The sequence below is a fragment of the Girardinichthys multiradiatus genome, chromosome 11 (genome assembly GCF_021462225.1).
Source record: "Girardinichthys multiradiatus isolate DD_20200921_A chromosome 11, DD_fGirMul_XY1, whole genome shotgun sequence".
Lineage (NCBI taxonomy): Eukaryota > Metazoa > Chordata > Actinopteri > Cyprinodontiformes > Goodeidae > Girardinichthys > Girardinichthys multiradiatus.
In genome coordinates this window covers 5083-23709 of record NC_061804.1, presented here as the reverse complement: position 1 = coordinate 23709, position 18627 = coordinate 5083, and positions in this window count along the sequence as shown.

Below are 18627 nucleotides of genomic sequence, written 5' to 3'. Positions count from 1 at the left end.
CAGTGTTCCATACAACGCACAACCCCTGGAGTGCTAAGCTTGATCCTGTGCCCCATACACCGCACGACCCCAGGATCAAGTCACATGATAAGTAATAATCATGTGAGGAAGCTTACCTCAAAAGGTATCTTCCCGATTCCCTGGAATGTCGGCATTAAAAAATGTTTTAGATCTCTCCGGGATAGAGTACTCTCACTCATGGTTGCATTCTATAATTATATGGAGTCCAGCGGCATCATGGGAAATTTCTGTTTGTTTTTGGTTCGACTGTTTTGTAAAGTGGTTTATAGGTGGGATATATGTATGTCAACGGAAAGCCCTTGATTAGACGAACACGCCAATATATGGTTGTAGGGGGTTAAAAAGGATTAAAAGTGGTGAAAATGCCCAAAAACGGTGTTAAAACTCCCAAGGCATTCTGGGTATATAGAATGCCATGAGAGAGATGGCTATTGCATTTATATGTATTCCCATTGGAGTTGGGCTTCTGCAAGTCCCTGAAGGGATTTATTTGGGTCCTCCCAGCATGGGATTGGCCATACCTGTTCCTCCCCATACTTTGACGCCCTGTGGGCGAGTTAAGGCAATTGGGGGCGGGATCACAAAAGTGGGCGTGGCCAAGAGCATTCCCAGCAATGGGACTTGCTAAAATTGACCTGCTTTTTGTGCTTGCAATAGTGAGTGAGGGCACGAGTTGTTATAGAAAATGAAGGCGGGGTCCCGGAAAGGGGCGGGGCTTAGGGTTAGGGTCAATATTGCCATTATATTTGCTTTCAGAATTGTGGTCAGGTTGCCATGATTGAAATTAAAGTTAGTATTCTTTAGGGTTAGGGTTAGGGTGAGTTTAGTGTCACGATGACATCCCCCTAATTCAGTCTAATGACCGAAAAAGTTTGGTGTAGGGAGTCAAAGGCAAGGCACGGGCCGACGCATGTCACTCAAGAGCTCATCTCCGTATGTTAGACCCAGGTGGAAGGTACACAATAACACAATCCTAATACCACATCAGGGAGCGAGCAAGGGCCCAGGAACCAGGCAAAGATCGTGCAGGTAATTCCAGGAATCGGATGAAGCCAGGAGGGGCCTCCACCCGCCGCAAAGCCAAGCAGACCAGTTGGGAACCACAGCCGCCGGATAAACCCCGTACCGGAATGGGGCCAACAGGGGGCTCGATTAAGCCCCCTTGGCTACACCCAAGCCGGCAAGGATCCCCCAGCCACCGAAGGAAACCCAACATCGGAAAGTGGCAGCGATAGGTCTCCGCCCGTCGTATAGCAACAACCCCGGCCGGGATCCCTCATCCACCAAAGGAAAACAATACCGGAATGCAGCTAACAAAGGGTCCTAACAGACTTTTCGCACCGCACACAGACCGGCAAGAATCCCATAGCAAACAAAGGAAACCCGGCCACGGAATGAAGCCACAACAAGTTTCAATCCCACCGCAGGCAACCAAACTGGCCGGCATCCCCGAGCCACCATGAAAACCCAATACCGGAAAGAAGCTAAGCAAGGGTTAGGGTTAGGGTTAGGGTTAGGGTTAGGGTTAGGGTTAGGGTTAGGGTTAGGGTTAGGGGGTAGGGTTAGGGTTAGGGTTAGGTTAAGGCAAGAACACCACCTGAGGATCGGTCAGTCGGCAAATAACTCGTGAACGGAAAGTGGTAGAGGGATGGAACCAGTGTCTAGGGGGGGGTTTTGGGGGGTTCCGGACGTCCCAGTGAAGACCCCATGTCGATAGCACTTACGGTTCCCGAGATAGTCCAAAATTGGGCAAAAAGGATCGGTCGCTGAGGACATAAGTCTCCGTAGGATGGTCCGACAGGGCTGGGAGTTTGCCCAGATGCTCAGTTCCTCGTGGCGAGTAGATAGACACCCTACATGGCCTATTTCTGAGAGGTGTGAGGATCGGTCGCTTTTTGTCCCAAGTGTTTAGAGTGTGGTAAAGTGTGGGAAAAGCGGTTGTGGGCGTGTGTGAGGGCCAGTAGGCGTTCCTGTGCGTGATTGTGAGTGTCCAAGTGTGGGTTGGTGTGTCCAAGTGTGAGTGGGTTAGTGCAAGTGTGTGAGTGGGTGGGTGAGTGGGTGTGTCCTGAAGTGAGTGGGAGTGTCCAAGTGTTAGTGGTAGTTTGCCAGCAGTCCTGTGACCTTAGGTTTAGTAAAAAGGGTCATGTGAGGTGATAGATGAGTGTTTTGGGTTTAAAAGAGGTGAAGTAGGTGTTTTGAGGTGACTTGACCTTTGGTGACCTTTGTCCGTAACTCTTGAAGTGAGCGTGTTAGAGAGTTGGGAGTAGCAGGGTTGGATCGGGCTCGAAGAGCTCTATAAGATATGTGAAAATGAAGTTTGTAGTGTTTGTCTTTGATATTGATCTCCACTATGAAGAAGGGTGTTGGGTGCGAAGGACCTGAGAGGCTGTTGTGGGAGTGTGCGAGGGTTGTGAACTTTGGCACGGTAGGTGGTAGGATGACAAGTGAGGCATGTATGGAAAGGCCTTGTCTCCCTGAGTGTGTCTGCAGTGGAATGGTGTGTGCAAGTGGTTCCACTTTGCTGCTAGAAGGGGTGAAAGTTGTGTAAATTGGAGTGTCTTTTAATTTTTCATTTGCTTATAGTAAGGGGTAGAGGTATGAAAGTAGTATATTGGGGTACTGTAGGTGAGTCCGAATGACATATATTTCGTTGGTTTCCGTAGGCCTTTTAGAACCTGTAGATTGGGCATAACTTGGGATAGAAAGGTGGGATTCAGGCAAGGACATGGTGGTTGTATTTGGCATGGGATGCCGAGTTGTTTGAGTACAAACATGACTCCATTTGGAGACATAAGTACTTTATTATGGGGCCCCTTTGTGTTGTTGTATCTGTGGGTAGGAAGGTGCTATGGAGCTGGGAGGTGGTTCCTGGTGCTCAGGGGGTCCCCCTGAGTAAAAGGAGAGGTGACATGGGTGGGTAGAAAGCCCTTCCTGAAATGGTCCATAATGAGTGAAAGTGTGAGTGGGTGAGTGGGTGTGTCAAAGTGTGAGTGGGTGAGTGGGTGTGTCAAAGTGTGAGTGGGTGTGTCCTAAAGTGAGTGGGTGTGTCCTAAAGTGAGTGGGTGTGGCTAAGTGGGAGTGTCTAAGTGTGAGTGGGTGTGGCTAAGTGTGAGGGTTAGGGTTAGGGGTTAGGGTTAGGGTTAGGGTTAGGGGTTAGGGTTAGGGTTAGGGTTAGGTTATAGGATAAAAACCAAAAAATGGTTTTGCTCACTAAGAATAACTGAAAAACTAAAGGTGGTAGAGAGCTGAAACTTGGGCTGTAGCACCCTCTAGGGGGCCCCCAGGGACCCTGTGAATTTGGTGGATGTAGCACCTTCCTTTGACATAGCTGCCATAGACTCCCATTCATTTGAAAAATTGCTCACTAAGAATAACTCAAAAACTATGATGCTCATATGGACCAAACTTGGTGTGTATACTCCCCTGGGCCCCCCGCAGGTCTCCAGAAAGTTTGGTGTCTCTAGGTGACTCCCTTCATATAGCTGCCATAGACTCCCATTCATTTGAAAAAGTGCTCACTTAGAATAACTCAAAAACTATGATGCTCATATGGACCAAACTTGGTGTGTATACTCCCCTGGGGGGCTGCCAGGTCTCCAGGAAGTTTGGCGTCTCTAGGTGACTCCCTTCATATAGCTGCCATAGACTCCCATTCATTTGAAAAATTGCTCACTTAGAATAACTCAAAAACTATGATGCTCATATGGACCAAAGTTGGTGTGTATACTCCCCTGGGGGGCTGCCAGGTCCCCAGGAAGTTTGGCGTCTCTAGGTGACTCCCTTCATATAGCTGCCATAGAGTCCCATTGATTTTGGGGCCAAGTCCAAGTCTGGGTAGGAAGGTGGTATGGAGTTGGGAGTTGGTTCTTGGTGCTCAGGGGGTCCCCCTGAGTAAAAGGAGGGGTGACATGCCGGGGTCCTTGAACCTTTGTGAAATGTTGAAAAATGGGTGCAAGTGTGGGCGTGGCCAAGTGTGAGAGGTGTATGGCAGAGTGTTGTGGGGTGTGATTGTGGGTGTTTAAGAGTGTGTTGTGTATCAAAGTGTGAGTGGGTGGTTCCAAGTGTGTGAGTGGGTGGGTGAGTGGGTGTGTCCTGAAGTGAGTGGGTGTGTCCTAAGGGGTGATTGGGTGGGTGAATATGAGCAAGTGTTAGTGGTAGTTTGCCAGCAGTCCTGTGACCTTAGGTTTAGTAAAAAGGGTCATGTGAGGTGATAGATGAGTGTTTTGGGTTTAAAAGAGGTGAAGTAGGTGTTTTGAGGTGACTTGACCTTTGGTGACCTTTGTCCGTAACTCTTGAAGTGAGCGTGTTAGAGAGTTGGGAGTAGCAGGGTTGGATCGGGCTCGAAGAGCTCTATAAGATATGTGAAAATGAAGTTTGTAGTGTTTGTCTTTGATATTGATCTCCACTATGAGGAAGGGTGTTGGGTGCGAAGGACCTGAGAGGCTGTTGTGGGAGTGTGCGAGGGTTGTGAACTTTGGCACGGTAGGTGGTAGGATGACAAGTGAGGCATGTATGGAAAGGCCTTGTCTCCCTGAGTGTGGCTGCAGTGGAATGGTGTGTGCAAGTGGTTCCTCTTTGCTGCTAGAAGGGGTGAAAGTTGTGTAAATTTGAGTGTCTTTTAATTTTTCATTTGCTTATAGTAAGGGGTAGAGGTATGAAAGTAGTATATTGGGGTACTGTAGGTGAGTACGAATGACATATATTTCGTTGGTTTCCGTAGGCCTTTTAGAACCTGTAGATTGGGCATAACTTGGGATAGAAAGGTGGGATTCAGGCAAGGACATGGTGGTTGTATTTGGCATGGGATGCCGAGTTGTTTGAGTACAAACATGACTCCATTTGGAGACATAAGTACTTTATTATGGGGCCCCTTTGTGTTGTTGTATCTGTGGGTAGGAAGGTGCTATGGAGTTGGGAGGTGGTTCCTGGTGCTCAGGGAGTCCCCCTGAGTAAAAGGACACCTGACATGGGTGGGTAGAAAGCCCTTCCTGAAATGGTCTATAATGAGTGAAAGTGTGAGTGGGTGTGTCTAAGTGTGAGTGGGTGTGTCTAAGTGTGAGTGGGTGTGTCCTAAAGTGAGTGGGAGTGTCTAAGTGTGAGTGGGTGTGTCTAAGTGTGAGTGGGTGTGGCTAAGTGGGAGTGGGTGTGGCTAAGTGTGAGTGGGTTAGGGGTTAGGGTTAGGGTTAGGGTTAGGTTAAGGCAAGAACACCACCTGAGGATCGGTCAGTCGGCAAATAACTGGTGAACGGGTTAGGGTTAGGTTAAGGCAAGAACACCACCTGAGGATCGGTCAGTCGGCAAATAACTGGTGAACGGAAAGTGGTAGAGGGATGGAACCAGTGTCTAGGGGGGGGTTTTGGGGGGTTCCGGACGTCCCAGTGAAGACCCCATGTCGATAGCACTTACGGTTCCCGAGATAGTCCAAAATTGGGCAAAAAGGATCGGTCGCTGAGGACATAAGTCTCCGTAGGATGGTCCGACAGGGCTGGGAGTTTGCCCAGATGCTCAGTTCCTCGTGGCGAGTAGATAGACACCCTACATGGCCTATTTCTGAGAGGTGTGAGGATCGGTCGCTTTTTGTCCCAAGTGTTTAGAGTGTGGTAAAGTGTGGGAAAAGCGGTTGTGGGCGTGTGTGAGGGCCAGTAGGCGTTCCTGTGCGTGATTGTGAGTGTCCAAGTGTGGGTTGGTGTGTCCAAGTGTGAGTGGGTTAGTGCAAGTGTGTGAGTGGGTGGGTGAGTGGGTGTGTCCTGAAGTGAGTGGGAGTGTCCAAGTGTTAGTGGTAGTTTGCCAGCAGTCCTGTGACCTTAGGTTTAGTAAAAAGGGTCATGTGAGGTGATAGATGAGTGTTTTGGGTTTAAAAGAGGTGAAGTAGGTGTTTTGAGGTGACTTGACCTTTGGTGACCTTTGTCCGTAACTCTTGAAGTGAGCGTGTTAGAGAGTTGGGAGTAGCAGGGTTGGATCGGGCTCGAAGAGCTCTATAAGATATGTGAAAATGAAGTTTGTAGTGTTTGTCTTTGATATTGATCTCCACTATGAAGAAGGGTGTTGGGTGCGAAGGACCTGAGAGGCTGTTGTGGGAGTGTGCGAGGGTTGTGAACTTTGGCACGGTAGGTGGTAGGATGACAAGTGAGGCATGTATGGAAAGGCCTTGTCTCCCTGGGGGGTTAGGGTTAGGGTTAGGGTTAGGGTTAGGGGTTAGGGTTAGGGTTAGGGTTAGGGTTAGGGTTAGGGTTAGGGTTAGGGTTAGGGTTAGGGGTTAGGGTTAGGTTATAGGATAAAAACCAAAAAATGGTTTTGCTCACTAAGAATAACTGAAAAACTAAAGGTGGTAGAGAGCTGAAACTTGGGCTGTAGCACCCTCTAGGGGGCCCCCAGGGACCCTGTGAATTTGGTGGATGTAGCACCTTCCTTTGACATAGCTGCCATAGACTCCCATTCATTTGAAAAATTGCTCACTAAGAATAACTCAAAAACTATGATGCTCATATGGACCAAACTTGGTGTGTATACTCCCCTGGGCCCCCCGCAGGTCTCCAGAAAGTTTGGTGTCTCTAGGTGACTCCCTTCATATAGCTGCCATAGACTCCCATTCATTTGAAAAAGTGCTCACTTAGAATAACTCAAAAACTATGATGCTCATATGGACCAAACTTGGTGTGTATACTCCCCTGGGGGGCTGCCAGGTCTCCAGGAAGTTTGGCGTCTCTAGGTGACTCCCTTCATATAGCTGCCATAGACTCCCATTCATTTGAAAAATTGCTCACTTAGAATAACTCAAAAACTATGATGCTCATATGGACCAAAGTTGGTGTGTATACTCCCCTGGGGGGCTGCCAGGTCCCCAGGAAGTTTGGCGTCTCTAGGTGACTCCCTTCATATAGCTGCCATAGAGTCCCATTGATTTTGGGGCCAAGTCCAAGTCTGGGTAGGAAGGTGGTATGGAGTTGGGAGTTGGTTCTTGGTGCTCAGGGGGTCCCCCTGAGTAAAAGGAGGGGTGACATGCCGGGGTCCTTGAACCTTTGTGAAATGTTGAAAAATGGGTGCAAGTGTGGGCGTGGCCAAGTGTGAGAGGTGTATGGCAGAGTGTTGTGGGGTGTGATTGTGGGTGTTTAAGAGTGTGTTGTGTATCAAAGTGTGAGTGGGTGGTTCCAAGTGTGTGAGTGGGTGGGTGAGTGGGTGTGTCCTGAAGTGAGTGGGTGTGTCCTAAGGGGTGATTGGGTGGGTGAATATGAGCAAGTGTTAGTGGTAGTTTGCCAGCAGTCCTGTGACCTTAGGTTTAGTAAAAAGGGTCATGTGAGGTGATAGATGAGTGTTTTGGGTTTAAAAGAGGTGAAGTAGGTGTTTTGAGGTGACTTGACCTTTGGTGACCTTTGTCCGTAACTCTTGAAGTGAGCGTGTTAGAGAGTTGGGAGTAGCAGGGTTGGATCGGGCTCGAAGAGCTCTATAAGATATGTGAAAATGAAGTTTGTAGTGTTTGTCTTTGATATTGATCTCCACTATGAGGAAGGGTGTTGGGTGCGAAGGACCTGAGAGGCTGTTGTGGGAGTGTGCGAGGGTTGTGAACTTTGGCACGGTAGGTGGTAGGATGACAAGTGAGGCATGTATGGAAAGGCCTTGTCTCCCTGAGTGTGGCTGCAGTGGAATGGTGTGTGCAAGTGGTTCCTCTTTGCTGCTAGAAGGGGTGAAAGTTGTGTAAATTTGAGTGTCTTTTAATTTTTCATTTGCTTATAGTAAGGGGTAGAGGTATGAAAGTAGTATATTGGGGTACTGTAGGTGAGTACGAATGACATATATTTCGTTGGTTTCCGTAGGCCTTTTAGAACCTGTAGATTGGGCATAACTTGGGATAGAAAGGTGGGATTCAGGCAAGGACATGGTGGTTGTATTTGGCATGGGATGCCGAGTTGTTTGAGTACAAACATGACTCCATTTGGAGACATAAGTACTTTATTATGGGGCCCCTTTGTGTTGTTGTATCTGTGGGTAGGAAGGTGCTATGGAGTTGGGAGGTGGTTCCTGGTGCTCAGGGAGTCCCCCTGAGTAAAAGGACACCTGACATGGGTGGGTAGAAAGCCCTTCCTGAAATGGTCTATAATGAGTGAAAGTGTGAGTGGGTGTGTCTAAGTGTGAGTGGGTGTGTCTAAGTGTGAGTGGGTGTGTCCTAAAGTGAGTGGGAGTGTCTAAGTGTGAGTGGGTGTGTCTAAGTGTGAGTGGGTGTGGCTAAGTGGGAGTGGGTGTGGCTAAGTGTGAGTGGGTTAGGGGTTAGGGTTAGGGTTAGGGTTAGGTTAAGGCAAGAACACCACCTGAGGATCGGTCAGTCGGCAAATAACTGGTGAACGGAAAGTGGTAGAGGGATGGGTTAGGGGTTAGGGTTAGGTTAAGGCAAGAACACCACCTGAGGATCGGTCAGTCGGCAAATAACTCGTGAACGGAAAGTGGTAGAGGGATGGAACCAGTGTCTAGGGGGGGGTTTTGGGGGGTTCCGGACGTCCCAGTGAAGACCCCATGTCGATAGCACTTACGGTTCCCGAGATAGTCCAAAATTGGGCAAAAAGGATCGGTCGCTGAGGACATAAGTCTCCGTAGGATGGTCCGACAGGGCTGGGAGTTTGCCCAGATGCTCAGTTCCTCGTGGCGAGTAGATAGACACCCTACATGGCCTATTTCTGAGAGGTGTGAGGATCGGTCGCTTTTTGTCCCAAGTGTTTAGAGTGTGGTAAAGTGTGGGAAAAGCGGTTGTGGGCGTGTGTGAGGGCCAGTAGGCGTTCCTGTGCGTGATTGTGAGTGTCCAAGTGTGGGTTGGTGTGTCCAAGTGTGAGTGGGTTAGTGCAAGTGTGTGAGTGGGTGGGTGAGTGGGTGTGTCCTGAAGTGAGTGGGAGTGTCCAAGTGTTAGTGGTAGTTTGCCAGCAGTCCTGTGACCTTAGGTTTAGTAAAAAGGGTCATGTGAGGTGATAGATGAGTGTTTTGGGTTTAAAAGAGGTGAAGTAGGTGTTTTGAGGTGACTTGACCTTTGGTGACCTTTGTCCGTAACTCTTGAAGTGAGCGTGTTAGAGAGTTGGGAGTAGCAGGGTTGGATCGGGCTCGAAGAGCTCTATAAGATATGTGAAAATGAAGTTTGTAGTGTTTGTCTTTGATATTGATCTCCACTATGAAGAAGGGTGTTGGGTGCGAAGGACCTGAGAGGCTGTTGTGGGAGTGTGCGAGGGTTGTGAACTTTGGCACGGTAGGTGGTAGGATGACAAGTGAGGCATGTATGGAAAGGCCTTGTCTCCCTGGGGGGTTAGGGTTAGGGTTAGGGTTAGGGTTAGGGGTTAGGGTTAGGGTTAGGGTTAGGGTTAGGGTTAGGGTTAGGGTTAGGGTTAGGGTTAGGGGTTAGGGTTAGGTTATAGGATAAAAACCAAAAAATGGTTTTGCTCACTAAGAATAACTGAAAAACTAAAGGTGGTAGAGAGCTGAAACTTGGGCTGTAGCACCCTCTAGGGGGCCCCCAGGGACCCTGTGAATTTGGTGGATGTAGCACCTTCCTTTGACATAGCTGCCATAGACTCCCATTCATTTGAAAAATTGCTCACTAAGAATAACTCAAAAACTATGATGCTCATATGGACCAAACTTGGTGTGTATACTCCCCTGGGCCCCCCGCAGGTCTCCAGAAAGTTTGGTGTCTCTAGGTGACTCCCTTCATATAGCTGCCATAGACTCCCATTCATTTGAAAAAGTGCTCACTTAGAATAACTCAAAAACTATGATGCTCATATGGACCAAACTTGGTGTGTATACTCCCCTGGGGGGCTGCCAGGTCTCCAGGAAGTTTGGCGTCTCTAGGTGACTCCCTTCATATAGCTGCCATAGACTCCCATTCATTTGAAAAATTGCTCACTTAGAATAACTCAAAAACTATGATGCTCATATGGACCAAAGTTGGTGTGTATACTCCCCTGGGGGGCTGCCAGGTCCCCAGGAAGTTTGGCGTCTCTAGGTGACTCCCTTCATATAGCTGCCATAGAGTCCCATTGATTTTGGGGCCAAGTCCAAGTCTGGGTAGGAAGGTGGTATGGAGTTGGGAGTTGGTTCTTGGTGCTCAGGGGGTCCCCCTGAGTAAAAGGAGGGGTGACATGCCGGGGTCCTTGAACCTTTGTGAAATGTTGAAAAATGGGTGGTTAGGGTTAGGGTTAGGGTTAGGGTTAGGGTTAGGGTTAGGGTTAGGGTTAGGGTTAGGGTTAGGGTTAGGGTTAGGGTAAGGGTTAGGGTTAGGGGGTTAGGGTTAGGGTTAGGGTTAGGGTTAGGGTGGGTTAGGGTAGGGTTAGGGTTAGGGTTAGGGTTAGGGTAGGGTTAGGGTTAGGGTTAGGGTTAGGGTTAGGGTTAGGGTTAGGGTTAGGGTTAGGGTTAGGGTTAGGGTTAGGGTTAGGGTTAGGGTTAGGGTTAGGGTTAGGGTTAGGGTTAGGGTTAGGGTTAGGGTTAGGGTTAGGTTATAGGATAAAAACCAAAAAATGGTTTTGCTCACTAAGAATAACTGAAAAACTAAAGGTGGTAGAGAGCTGAAACTTGGGCTGTAGCACCCTCTAGGGGGCCCCCAGGGACCCTGTGAATTTGGTGGATGTAGCACCTTCCTTTGACATAGCTGCCATAGACTCCCATTCATTTGAAAAATTGCTCACTAAGAATAACTCAAAAACTATGATGCTCATATGGACCAAACTTGGTGTGTATACTCCCCTGGGCCCCCCGCAGGTCTCCAGAAAGTTTGGTGTCTCTAGGTGACTCCCTTCATATAGCTGCCATAGACTCCCATTCATTTGAAAAAGTGCTCACTTAGAATAACTCAAAAACTATGATGCTCATATGGACCAAACTTGGTGTGTATACTCCCCTGGGGGGCTGCCAGGTCTCCAGGAAGTTTGGCGTCTCTAGGTGACTCCCTTCATATAGCTGCCATAGACTCCCATTCATTTGAAAAATTGCTCACTTAGAATAACTCAAAAACTATGATGCTCATATGGACCAAAGTTGGTGTGTATACTCCCCTGGGGGGCTGCCAGGTCCCCAGGAAGTTTGGCGTCTCTAGGTGACTCCCTTCATATAGCTGCCATAGAGTCCCATTGATTTTGGGGCCAAGTCCAAGTCTGGGTAGGAAGGTGGTATGGAGTTGGGAGTTGGTTCTTGGTGCTCAGGGGGTCCCCCTGAGTAAAAGGAGGGGTGACATGCCGGGGTCCTTGAACCTTTGTGAAATGTTGAAAAATGGGTGCAAGTGTGGGCGTGGCCAAGTGTGAGAGGTGTATGGCAGAGTGTTGTGGGGTGTGATTGTGGGTGTTTAAGAGTGTGTTGTGTATCAAAGTGTGAGTGGGTGGTTCCAAGTGTGTGAGTGGGTGGGTGAGTGGGTGTGTCCTGAAGTGAGTGGGTGTGTCCTAAGGGGTGATTGGGTGGGTGAATATGAGCAAGTGTTAGTGGTAGTTTGCCAGCAGTCCTGTGACCTTAGGTTTAGTAAAAAGGGTCATGTGAGGTGATAGATGAGTGTTTTGGGTTTAAAAGAGGTGAAGTAGGTGTTTTGAGGTGACTTGACCTTTGGTGACCTTTGTCCGTAACTCTTGAAGTGAGCGTGTTAGAGAGTTGGGAGTAGCAGGGTTGGATCGGGCTCGAAGAGCTCTATAAGATATGTGAAAATGAAGTTTGTAGTGTTTGTCTTTGATATTGATCTCCACTATGAGGAAGGGTGTTGGGTGCGAAGGACCTGAGAGGCTGTTGTGGGAGTGTGCGAGGGTTGTGAACTTTGGCACGGTAGGTGGTAGGATGACAAGTGAGGCATGTATGGAAAGGCCTTGTCTCCCTGAGTGTGGCTGCAGTGGAATGGTGTGTGCAAGTGGTTCCTCTTTGCTGCTAGAAGGGGTGAAAGTTGTGTAAATTTGAGTGTCTTTTAATTTTTCATTTGCTTATAGTAAGGGGTAGAGGTATGAAAGTAGTATATTGGGGTACTGTAGGTGAGTACGAATGACATATATTTCGTTGGTTTCCGTAGGCCTTTTAGAACCTGTAGATTGGGCATAACTTGGGATAGAAAGGTGGGATTCAGGCAAGGACATGGTGGTTGTATTTGGCATGGGATGCCGAGTTGTTTGAGTACAAACATGACTCCATTTGGAGACATAAGTACTTTATTATGGGGCCCCTTTGTGTTGTTGTATCTGTGGGTAGGAAGGTGCTATGGAGTTGGGAGGTGGTTCCTGGTGCTCAGGGAGTCCCCCTGAGTAAAAGGACACCTGACATGGGTGGGTAGAAAGCCCTTCCTGAAATGGTCTATAATGAGTGAAAGTGTGAGTGGGTGTGTCTAAGTGTGAGTGGGTGTGTCTAAGTGTGAGTGGGTGTGTCCTAAAGTGAGTGGGAGTGTCTAAGTGTGAGTGGGTGTGTCTAAGTGTGAGTGGGTGTGGCTAAGTGGGAGTGGGTGTGGCTAAGTGTGAGTGGGTTAGGGGTTAGGGTTAGGGTTAGGGTTAGGTTAAGGCAAGAACACCACCTGAGGATCGGTCAGTCGGCAAATAACTGGTGAACGGAAAGTGGTAGAGGGATGGGTTAGGGGTTAGGGTTAGGTTAAGGCAAGAACACCACCTGAGGATCGGTCAGTCGGCAAATAACTCGTGAACGGAAAGTGGTAGAGGGATGGAACCAGTGTCTAGGGGGGGGTTTTGGGGGGTTCCGGACGTCCCAGTGAAGACCCCATGTCGATAGCACTTACGGTTCCCGAGATAGTCCAAAATTGGGCAAAAAGGATCGGTCGCTGAGGACATAAGTCTCCGTAGGATGGTCCGACAGGGCTGGGAGTTTGCCCAGATGCTCAGTTCCTCGTGGCGAGTAGATAGACACCCTACATGGCCTATTTCTGAGAGGTGTGAGGATCGGTCGCTTTTTGTCCCAAGTGTTTAGAGTGTGGTAAAGTGTGGGAAAAGCGGTTGTGGGCGTGTGTGAGGGCCAGTAGGCGTTCCTGTGCGTGATTGTGAGTGTCCAAGTGTGGGTTGGTGTGTCCAAGTGTGAGTGGGTTAGTGCAAGTGTGTGAGTGGGTGGGTGAGTGGGTGTGTCCTGAAGTGAGTGGGAGTGTCCAAGTGTTAGTGGTAGTTTGCCAGCAGTCCTGTGACCTTAGGTTTAGTAAAAAGGGTCATGTGAGGTGATAGATGAGTGTTTTGGGTTTAAAAGAGGTGAAGTAGGTGTTTTGAGGTGACTTGACCTTTGGTGACCTTTGTCCGTAACTCTTGAAGTGAGCGTGTTAGAGAGTTGGGAGTAGCAGGGTTGGATCGGGCTCGAAGAGCTCTATAAGATATGTGAAAATGAAGTTTGTAGTGTTTGTCTTTGATATTGATCTCCACTATGAAGAAGGGTGTTGGGTGCGAAGGACCTGAGAGGCTGTTGTGGGAGTGTGCGAGGGTTGTGAACTTTGGCACGGTAGGTGGTAGGATGACAAGTGAGGCATGTATGGAAAGGCCTTGTCTCCCTGGGGGGTTAGGGTTAGGGTTAGGGTTAGGGTTAGGGGTTAGGGTTAGGGTTAGGGTTAGGGTTAGGGTTAGGGTTAGGGTTAGGGTTAGGGTTAGGGGTTAGGGTTAGGTTATAGGATAAAAACCAAAAAATGGTTTTGCTCACTAAGAATAACTGAAAAACTAAAGGTGGTAGAGAGCTGAAACTTGGGCTGTAGCACCCTCTAGGGGGCCCCCAGGGACCCTGTGAATTTGGTGGATGTAGCACCTTCCTTTGACATAGCTGCCATAGACTCCCATTCATTTGAAAAATTGCTCACTAAGAATAACTCAAAAACTATGATGCTCATATGGACCAAACTTGGTGTGTATACTCCCCTGGGCCCCCCGCAGGTCTCCAGAAAGTTTGGTGTCTCTAGGTGACTCCCTTCATATAGCTGCCATAGACTCCCATTCATTTGAAAAAGTGCTCACTTAGAATAACTCAAAAACTATGATGCTCATATGGACCAAAGTTGGAGTGTATACTCCCCTGGGGGGCTGCCAGGTCTCCAGGAAGTTTGGCGTCTCTAGGTGACTCCCTTCATATAGCTGCCATAGACTCCCATTCATTTGAAAAATTGCTCACTTAGAATAACTCAAAAACTATGATGCTCATATGGACCAAACTTGGTGTGTATACTCCCCTGGGGGGCTGCCAGGTCCCCAGGAAGTTTGGCGTCTCTAGGTGACTCCCTTCATATAGCTGCCATAGAGTCCCATTGATTTTGGGGCCAAGTCCAAGTCTGGGTAGGAAGGTGGTATGGAGTTGGGAGTTGGTTCTTGGTGCTCAGGGGGTCCCCCTGAGTAAAAGGAGGGGTGACATGCCGGGGTCCTTGAACCTTTGTGAAATGTTGAAAAATGGGTGCAAGTGTGGGCGTGGCCAAGTGTGAGAGGTGTATGGCAGAGTGTTGTGGGGTGTGATTGTGGGTGTTTAAGAGTGTGTTGTGTAGCAAAGTGTGAGTGGGTGGTTCCAAGTGTGTGAGTGGGTGGGTGAGTGGGTGTGTCCTGAAGTGAGTGGGTGTGTCCTAAGGGGTGATTGGGTGGGTGAATATGAGCAAGTGTTAGTGGTAGTTTGCCAGCAGTCCTGTGACCTTAGGTTTAGTAAAAAGGGTCATGTGAGGTGATAGATGAGTGTTTTGGGTTTAAAAGAGGTGAAGTAGGTGTTTTGAGGTGACTTGACCTTTGGTGACCTTTGTCCGTAACTCTTGAAGTGAGCGTGTTAGAGAGTTGGGAGTAGCAGGGTTGGATCGGGCTCGAAGAGCTCTATAAGATATGTGAAAATGAAGTTTGTAGTGTTTGTCTTTGATATTGATCTCCACTATGAGGAAGGGTGTTGGGTGCGAAGGACCTGAGAGGCTGTTGTGGGAGTGTGCGAGGGTTGTGAACTTTGGCACGGTAGGTGGTAGGATGACAAGTGAGGCATGTATGGAAAGGCCTTGTCTCCCTGAGTGTGGCTGCAGTGGAATGGTGTGTGCAAGTGGTTCCTCTTTGCTGCTAGAAGGGGTGAAAGTTGTGTAAATTTGAGTGTCTTTTAATTTTTCATTTGCTTATAGTAAGGGGTAGAGGTATGAAAGTAGTATATTGGGGTACTGTAGGTGAGTACGAATGACATATATTTCGTTGGTTTCCGTAGGCCTTTTAGAACCTGTAGATTGGGCATAACTTGGGATAGAAAGGTGGGATTGAGGCAAGGACATGGTGGTTGTATTTGGCATGGGATGCCGAGTTGTTTGAGTACAAACATGACTCCATTTGGAGACATAAGTACTTTATTATGGGGCCCCTTTGTGTTGTTGTATCTGTGGGTAGGAAGGTGCTATGGAGTTGGGAGGTGGTTCCTGGTGCTCAGGGAGTCCCCCTGAGTAAAAGGACACCTGACATGGGTGGGTAGAAAGCCCTTCCTGAAATGGTCCATAATGAGTGAAAGTGTGAGTGGGTGTGTCTAAGTGTGAGTGGGTGTGTCTAAGTGTGAGTGGGTGTGTCCTAAAGTGAGTGGGAGTGTCTAAGTGTGAGTGGGTGTGTCTAAGTGTGAGTGGGTGTGGCTAAGTGGGAGTGGGTGTGGCTAAGTGTGAGTGGGTTAGGGGTTAGGGTTAGGGTTAGGGTTAGGTTAAGGCAAGAACACCACCTGAGGATCGGTCAGTCGGCAAATAACTGGTGAACGGAAAGTGGTAGAGGGATGGGTTAGGGGTTAGGGTTAGGTTAAGGCAAGAACACCACCTGAGGATCGGTCAGTCGGCAAATAACTCGTGAACGGAAAGTGGTAGAGGGATGGAACCAGTGTCTAGGGGGGGGTTAGGGTTAGGGTTAGGGTTAGGGTTAGGGTTAGGGTTAGGGTTAGGGTTAGGGGTTAGGGTTAGGGTTAGGGTTAGGGTTAGGGTTAGGGTTAGGGTTAGGGTTAGGGTTAGGGTTAGGGTTAGGGTTAGGGTTAGGGTTAGGGTTAGGGTTAGGGTTAGGGTTAGGGTTAGGGTTAGGATAAGGGATGAAAGCCAAAAAAAAAGTTTGCACGTTCTCAATAACTCGAAAAGTAAAAGTCCTAGGGAGCTGAAACTTGGGCTGTAGCACCCTCTAGGGGGGACCCAGGTACCCTGTGAATTTGGTGGATGTAGCCCCTTCCTTTGACATAGCTGCCATAGACACCCACTGATTGAAAAAAGTTGCACGTTCTCAATTACTCGAAAAGTATAAGTGGTAGATGGACCAAAGTTGGTGTGTATACTCCCCTGGGGGGCTGCCAGGTCCCCAGGAAGTTTGGCGTCTCTAGGTGACTCCCTTCATATAGCTGCCATAGACTCCCATTGATTTTGGGGCCAAGTCCAAGTCTGGGTAGGAAGGTGGTATGGAGTTGGGAGTTGGTTCTTGGTGCTCAGGGGGTCCCCCTGAGCAAAAGGAGGGGTGACATGCCGGGGTCCTAGAACCTTTGTGAAATGGTGAAAAATGGGTGCAAGTGTGGGCGTGGCCAAGTGTGAGAGGTGTATGGCAGAGTGTTGTGGGGTGTGATTGTGGGTGTTTAAGAGTGTGTTGTGTATCAAAGTGTGAGTGGGTGGTTCCAAGTGTGTGAGTGGGTGGGTGAGTGGGTGTGTCCTGAAGTGAGTGGGTGTGTCCTAAGGGGTGATTGGGTGGGTGAATATGAGCAAGTGTTAGTGGTAGTTTGCCAGCAGTCCTGTGACCTTAGGTTTAGTAAAAAGGGTCATGTGAGGTGATAGATGAGTGTTTTGGGTTTAAAAGAGGTGAAGTAGGTGTTTTGAGGTGACTTGACCTTTGGTGACCTTTGTCCGTAACTCTTGAAGTGAGCGTGTTAGAGAGTTGGGAGTAGCAGGGTTGGATCGGGCTCGAAGAGCTCTATAAGATATGTGAAAATGAAGTTTGTAGTGTTTGTCTTTGATATTGATCTCCACTATGAGGAAGGGTGTTGGGTGCGAAGGACCTGAGAGGCTGTTGTGGGAGTGTGCGAGGGTTGTGAACTTTGGCACGGTAGGTGGTAGGATGACAAGTGAGGCATGTATGGAAAGGCCTTGTCTCCCTGAGTGTGTCTGCAGTGGAATGGTGTGTGCAAGTGGTTCCACTTTGCTGCTAGAAGGGGTGAAAGTTGTGTAAATTTGAGTGTCTTTTAATTTTTCATTTGCTTATAGTAAGGGGTAGAGGTATGAAAGTAGTATATTGGGGTACTGTAGGTGAGTCCGAATGACATATATTTCGTTGGTTTCCGTAGGCCTTTTAGAACCTGTAGATTGGGCATAACTTGGGATAGAAAGGTGGGATTGAGGCAAGGACATGGTGGTTGTATTTGTCATGGGATGCCGAGTTGTTTGAGTACAAACATGACTCCATTTGGAGACAGGGTTAGGGTTAGGGTTAGGGTTAGGGTTAGGGTTAGGGTTAGGGTTAGGGTTAGGGTTAGGGGTTAGGGTTAGGGTTAGGGTTAGGGTTAGGGTTAGGGTTAGGGTTAGGGTTAGGGGTTAGGGTTAGGGTTAGGGTTAGGGGTTAGGGTTAGGGTTAGGGTTAGGGTTAGGGTTAGGGTTAGGGTTAGGGTTAGGGTTAGGGTTAAGGCAAGAACACCACCTGAGGATCGGTCAGTCGGCAAATAACTGGTGAACGGAAAGTGGTAGAGGGATGGAACCAGTGTCTAGGGGGGGGTTTTGGGGGGTTCCGGACGTCCCAGTGAAGACCCCATGTCGATAGCACTTACGGTTCCCGAGATAGTCCAAAATTGGGCAAAAAGGATCGGTCGCTGAGGACATAAGTCTCCGTAGGATGGTCCGACAGGGCTGGGAGTTTGCCCAGATGCTCAGTTCCTCGTGGCGAGTAGATAGACACCCTACATGGCCTATTTCTGAGAGGTGTGAGGATCGGTCGCTTTTTGTCCCAAGTGTTTAGAGTGTGGTAAAGTGTGTGAAAAGCGGTTGTGGGCGTGTGTGAGGGCCAGTAGGCGTTCCTGTGCGTGATTGTGAGTGTCCAAGTGTGGGTTGGTGTGTCCAAGTGTGAGTGGGTTAGTGCAAGTGTGTGAGTGGGTTAGTGCAAGTGTGTGAGTGGGTGGGTGAGTGGGTGTGTCCTGAAGTGAGTGGGAGTGTCCAAGTGTTAGTGGTAGTTTGCCAGCAGTCCTGTGACCTTAGGTTTAGTAAAAAGGGTCATGTGAGGTGATAGATGAGTGTTTTGGGTTTAAAAGAGGTGAAGTAGGTGTTTTGAGGTGACTTGACCTTTGGTGACCTTTGTCCGTAACTCTTGAAGTGAGCGTGTTAGAGAGTTGGGAGTAGCAGGGTTGGATCGGGCTCGAAGAGCTCTATAAGATATGTGAAAATGAAGTTTGTAGTGTTTGTCTTTGATATTGATCTCCACTATGAAGAAGGGTGTTGGGTGCGAAGGACCTGAGAGGCTGTTGTGGGAGTGTGCGAGGGTTGTGAACTTTGGCACGGTAGGTGGTAGGATGACAAGTGAGGCATGTATGGAAAGGCCTTGTCTCCCTGAGTGTGGCTGCAGTGGAATGGTGTGTGCAAGTGGTTCCACTTTGCTGCTAGAAGGGGTGAAAGTAGTGGAAATTTGAGTGTCTTTTAATTTTTCATTTGCTTATAGTAAGGGGTAGAGGTATGAAAGTAGTATATTGGGGTACTGTAGG